The 6,000-nt window shown below is 46.2% G+C and overlaps 1 protein-coding gene across 1 annotated transcript in view; it reads right to left on the bottom strand.

The window, feature by feature from the left end:
• PLAGL1 (pleiomorphic adenoma gene-like 1) overlaps nucleotides 1-6,000 on the bottom strand; it is a 41,340-nt gene that overhangs the window by 18,369 nt on the left and 16,971 nt on the right. The gene's annotated exons all lie outside the window — the stretch shown is intronic.

Here is a 6,000-nt window from a genome sequence, read left to right on the forward strand (position 1 = left end):
TATAACTAGACGACTTAGTTATTTAACAGGCATCCCCGAATTACATTCACTACATAGTATTTCTGACCACACACCAGCATATTAGTACCCTAACTCTGAATTTATTACATGCTAAAAATTGCCAGGTGCATCAGAAGCACAGGACTGGACCACTGTAAATATAACAACTTCAGGGGCTTCCCTGGGGAAGGGCCATCCTCATCATTTCTTCCTCCCCAAAGTAACTGCACAAAACTGCCACGCTCACATTATTCCCCAAAGGTAATTACAGACCAAATCCTTTGTATTTCAATGCTAAATTACAGATGTTGTTGGCAAAGGAATGCACGCACTATCATAGCTGCAGCACGGCACCGGTTTGCAAAGCTCATGCAGATTTTATGCCCCCTTTTAACTTGGCTGCTTAAGTAAAATGTAATTTTTTCAACAACAGCCTCAGAACGCGCTCTAACCTGTTCTGAAATATGGAACATCCAGCTACGGAAAAAACACATACTTTGTCATATTAGCACTAGGAATTAAATACACTTGGTTAGAAAAATCACTTTCTGTGAAGATTTTTTTCTGCTTTTTGTTAGGCAGTTTAGTACCTCACTTGATGCGTTTAGTTTCCCTCTTCCCTTAAATTGTATTTACACAAACAAAATTAATGGGTTAGATGTCATGCTTACAGGAATCAGCACATTAGAAAAGAAAAAGTAAAACTGCCTCCGTTCCTCTGCTTTGCTGTGATTTACATGAGTAGGCAACGAAAAGAAATAAACAAGATTCACAGGAGTTACAAGCCGTTAAAAAACAGATTGTGTAATTTACTACATCTTGAGAGCAGTAGTGCTATATTGTCCCCTGGAGGGTATTTCTCCCTTCTTTCCCTATGTCTTTGCAACGACTCTGAAAAAGTTCCTAAATAATGCCTTTTTTATCTGTCTGTAGCTAAAACTACACAAGCCCATAGATCTCGTAGCTGGTGAGGGTTTTATTCTGCTGAACCCCAGTGCAGCAGTGGGGAGGCAGGGGGATAGAAGAGCCCACCATGGGTGCAGGTACAGACTCCCACCAAGGTGCAGCCACCACCTTGTCACAGGGACGAGGTGCTCATGCCCTGAGAGTAGGGGTACATCTCCTCTATGCCCCCAGTTGGCTACCCCTGTGCCCCAAAGTATCTGCTCCCACTTCTGCCCGTGCCCAGGCACGGTCAGCAGCCATGGCTTTCCCCTGCTCTTTGGGTGACCACAAAAAAGTCACCCTCTGCCTGCTGGATCTACTCCCACCTCCTGGGCTGATGGGAACGCTGGTGGCCGTGCTCCCAGGGAGGAGAATGGGCTGTCAGCGTGGCTCACCTGCACCGTCCTCACCACGCTGGTGCTTCCCCCAAATCCAGGTCTAGGTGACAGCTCTCCTTTGCTGCGGGCTACAGCCTGGCAGCCTCGCTGGCTGTAGTCCTCCAGATGGTTCTGAGGCTGGCCACGCTGCACGGGGACAAGCTCCTGTGGCCAGCAGTAGCCAAGCCAGCCACTCGAGGGAAGTGGACTCGAGCACAGTTAATGAACTCGGGATTTGGGAAGAGCAGCAGCACCCTCGGAGCGCCGTGCCACCCCCACAGGCACAAGCCCGGCCTCGGGGAGAGCTCATTAGCGTGGGCAAGGAGCCACGGGGCTGCGGTTACACAAAGTCCGGCTGCAGAGATAAGGGGGGCTATACATAGCCATACTAGGAACTGCAATCACTGTCGTGATAGCTGGAACATACCACCAGCTCCCGAACCAATCACCGACACAACACCGCTGTTTTAAAAACCAGTTTGCCGAAAACGCAGATGCCTATCAGGCAGCCCTTCCTGCCTTCTCCAACCTCTGCTTTCAAGAGAGATTTTGCAGTCCTCTGAACGCTTCAGAGATGCCTGTGGTGTGATTCACGTGCCCCGTGGAGGCAGAGGTAAACCATTCCTCTTAAAACATCCATTTGGAGCAAAGACACCCCCAGGAGAAGCGACTGCCCGGGGTGTCCGCAGCGCCCGGGGTTGGCTGGGCTGTTTTGCACCATGAGAATTAGCTCCCCTTGCTCACCGGGAACAAAGATCAGTGTACACAGCGGTCCAAATCCCAGCCTAATTACAGTCATAAGATTTGCATAGCAAACAAGGGTAATTCATCCCGGAGGAAAACCGTAACCGCTCCGTTAGCCGCGTTCAGCCTCCACGTAGCGGAACGAACGCCGCAGACGTACCTTGGGGACATTTTCTAAGATACCTCGGGTTATCCCAGCCCTGGCTCTTCTGACACAAAAGGTACATGAGGATTTCCTGCCCCTGGGCTTCGTTCTGCCTCCCTCCTTGCTGGAAAAGCTTGAAAACCTTGTTCTACAAGATAATTTATTTGGCAAAAATTCAAAGTGCTCCATTAGCAAACAGTTAATCCCAAGTTATTTTCCTATTATTGTGGGCCACCGCCACACGTTTCCTCCGTAAAAAAAATGTTTACGAAAGAAGCCTTACGTGTCCTAAGTTTGGCGAGCAAAGTGCATTTACAAAGGAGCTGAAGCTCTTAGCTGATTAATAATTCATCCTATTTATAGCATAGTAAAATAGAACTTTTAATAATTACCAGAATTCAGGATAATTTTATTCAAATCCCACTAACCTCTGATATTTTGTCATGCTAAATTTTCTAGTGATTCTCACTTTTTAACTGTAATAACTGATCCCTAGTCCAACACCAAAATAAGTCAACATTTCTTCAGTGTCTCCTTTTCATGTCTCTTCTGTCCCATACAACAGAAATTTGTATTAGCAGAAGAGCTTCAACTGCTCAGCTCTGCATAGGAAAAAAAAAAATAAAAAGACATAAATCTGGAAAGCACACTCTGGGCTGACTTTGCAATCTGAGAAAAGACTGAAAACTTGCACATTTCCGTACCACAGAGCCCATTATTTGGGAAGCAGGTATTACATTTTCCATAAACGTGCACCCAAAATAACACACCCCCCCCAAAAAGAAGGGGAGCACAGGGGGGGATTTACTCCTCAGTGATTGAGAGGGAAACTTTCAATAGATTCCAAGCAGTGAGTTCCCACGTGCCTGACACATGGAGACCCTGAAGCCTCATCATCTCTACCTGGTGGGACCAGTAGAGATGCTGTGGGACATGCTGGGGACACACTGGCTCCCTTACTGAGGTCTTGTGCTACTGACTGCCATCCCTGGGCTCACAGGAGGGTGGACAAAGAGCCCCCGAGATGCTGGTGGAGGGGGAGAAGAAGTCCTGGTCCTGCACAGGGGGAAGCAGCACCCTGTGAGTGAACGTCTACACCTTTTTCTGGGGCCTCCTCTCCACAGGGAGGAGAACAGTAGGTGGTTTGCAAACGTCCCAGCATTCACTCTTAACATTAAACACATTTATAGGAACATGACCTCACTCTACGAAAATGTAAAACTTAAAAACCGAGTTACTATATTTGGAGAGGGAAACAGAGAAATAAACCAGCAAACATGCCTTGCTGCCACATACATTCAGTCAGACCAGCACATGGAGCTAATTCCTTGAAAATGGGACTCGGCACTGCAGGTGAGCCCAGTCCTTTAGACATCCTGACCCAGACACTGATCTGCTGTGACACCTTCCCTCACCTCCAACCTCCTCGTGCTCCCCCGTGCCTTCGTTCCCAAGAGGAAAGAAGATGTGGAGGGAGGGTATAAGCTCAGGTCTCCAGCAGCAGGAGATCATCTGTCAAGGACACTTGCTTCTGCCTTACAGGGGTATGATCCTGTCCAGCACAGCTGTTCTCATGGAAGGATGCCTGTAGAAGGGAGGCTCAGCACTTATCTGACTGTAAAGAAATCTTCTAACGCAAAGGGCACATGTACTTTCCTGGCAGATGTGAGTTTAAGTATGTAAACTTCAGAACTCCAAAACTATTTATTATACAAACATATAAATAATGACGACGACTGTGATTTGTTACCAGTTCCTAATAGGGAGCAATCATGACGACACTCAAGCACATCTGGGAACAGTAAGTTTTTTGCCTGGTGACCAAGAAGTACTACGACAGGCATAGCCAGAAGGAATTTAACCAGCCTCCCATAGAGAGTCATCCTCCCACCAACCCCAATGAGGCTTTCTACCATGGTCCTTCATCTAGCAAACCTTAGGAGCCAAACAGCTAAAGAAGCCTCAAGGAGCTCAGACGGGTTGTGAAATTCAGCAACGTGACTGTGCACAGCAGCTTCAGCAGGTTCCCATGAAGCCTGTGCAGCAGAAAGATACCTGGGTGCTCTGCTGTATCTCACTAACTTCACAGCCCAGAGGAAAAAAAACCCCACAACTTCATAGAATCATAGAATGGGTTGGAAGGGACCTTAAAGATCATCTAGTTCCAACCCCTTGCCATGGGCAGGGACACCTCCCACCAGACCAGGTTGGTCAAAGCCCCATCCAGCCTGGCCTTCAACACCTCTAGGGTGTTCAAGGTGCAAGATGAACTTACCTTCACTGTTGAACACTTGAAAGGGCACTAACTTATAGGACTTCCCTGCAAACTTAAATTAAAACAAAAAAACCCCAAACCCCAACAAACCAAACAGCAGTGAAAGTATGTAGGTGTGTTTATCAAGTTTAACTTCACTCTGCAGTCTCAGCAACCTGTTTATCAAAGTTCTTGGTAGGTTCATTCATCTAAAAATGACTTCAGATCAAAGCACTGATTGATTGATTGAAAACTAATTTAAAAAAATAATCTTTTTCTGGTTATTCTTGGGGCTAAAACGTACGTGACACATTTCTGGTACACTGCATTGGGTTTGGTTGCTATCAGAACCTATATACATAACTAGCATAGTTCAAGTGAAGTCACTTCCCATAGTTTACATGTAATAGCTTCTAATCAGCACAAACAAAGAGACTTCTCTCATTGCTGAAAGCTCAATACATATCACACAATCAAACTGAAAAATGCAGTTGGATTTTTCAGGGTTTTTTTTTTTTTCCTTCTCTCCTTCCCTCTCCCTCCGCTGGCTTGGCAAGAATTCATATAAAATTATATCCAGAAACAGGGAAGGAGGTTAACAGCAAATTCACAGGAAGAACTGCTATTTTTATGAGAAACAGCCTCAGTCAGCATTGCCTGCTCCTAGGAATTACCCAGCAAAAGCTTCCCAGGAGCCAAGCCACTCTGCCCACCTGCCCCCAGCAGCTGGTCCTGGAGCAAGGCTGTGAAACCTTCTACTTGGGGTCTTCACCAGCAGTGTCCAAACCGTGCTGCTCCGACACTGCAGACACCAAAACTAAAACCTCCCCATTCACAGAAATACAGACAGCCATTGAGTCATACTCCAACTTCTCCTATGCACCCTGTGGCTCCTGGGCCACATTTTGGACCTCCCTAACCTACGTCTCCCACAGCAAAAGTAGCTTTAAATGGTCTCAAGCACTTTTCTTTCAGGGAGATTTTTGGTAGACCAGTTGACTTATTTTAGTGTCAGACCTCTTAATGGATAATGTTAATGCTACTGCTGCAATTTAACACAGGCAGCAGAATCTTCTGCCTTTGTTCTAGCCAAAAAACCCCAAGGATGTATGTCTTCCTAAATGTATGTATGTATACACACACACACACAGAGCCACACACACCGTATCGAATGCATTAATACAGCTGATAATTTTATTGATGGCAGGTCAACACCACGGTTTCAATTCCGATAAACGGAGTGCAGCAATTCTAATGACTAATGCTTAGTATAAATTAGTTGAAATATTTCCAACCCTTCCAACACTCCCTTAAAAGGGAACCTTAGATTGGGTCTCTCTCCTTTACTTAAGTTGGTTGTTACTGGCCACCAAGTCCACACGTCTTGTGGAGGAGACTGGTGGAGAGCTCAGTGATAAGAGCCACCTCTCCTTAGGGAACCAGCCCAAATCATAAAATCATATAATGGTTAGAGTGGGAAGGGACCTTAAATATCATCCAGTTCCACCCTGCTGGCATAGGCAGGGACACCTTCC

The sequence above is a fragment of the Calidris pugnax genome, unplaced genomic scaffold (assembly GCF_001431845.1).
Source record: "Calidris pugnax isolate Ruff unplaced genomic scaffold, ASM143184v1 scaffold57, whole genome shotgun sequence".
Classification (NCBI taxonomy): Eukaryota; Metazoa; Chordata; class Aves; order Charadriiformes; family Scolopacidae; genus Calidris; species Calidris pugnax.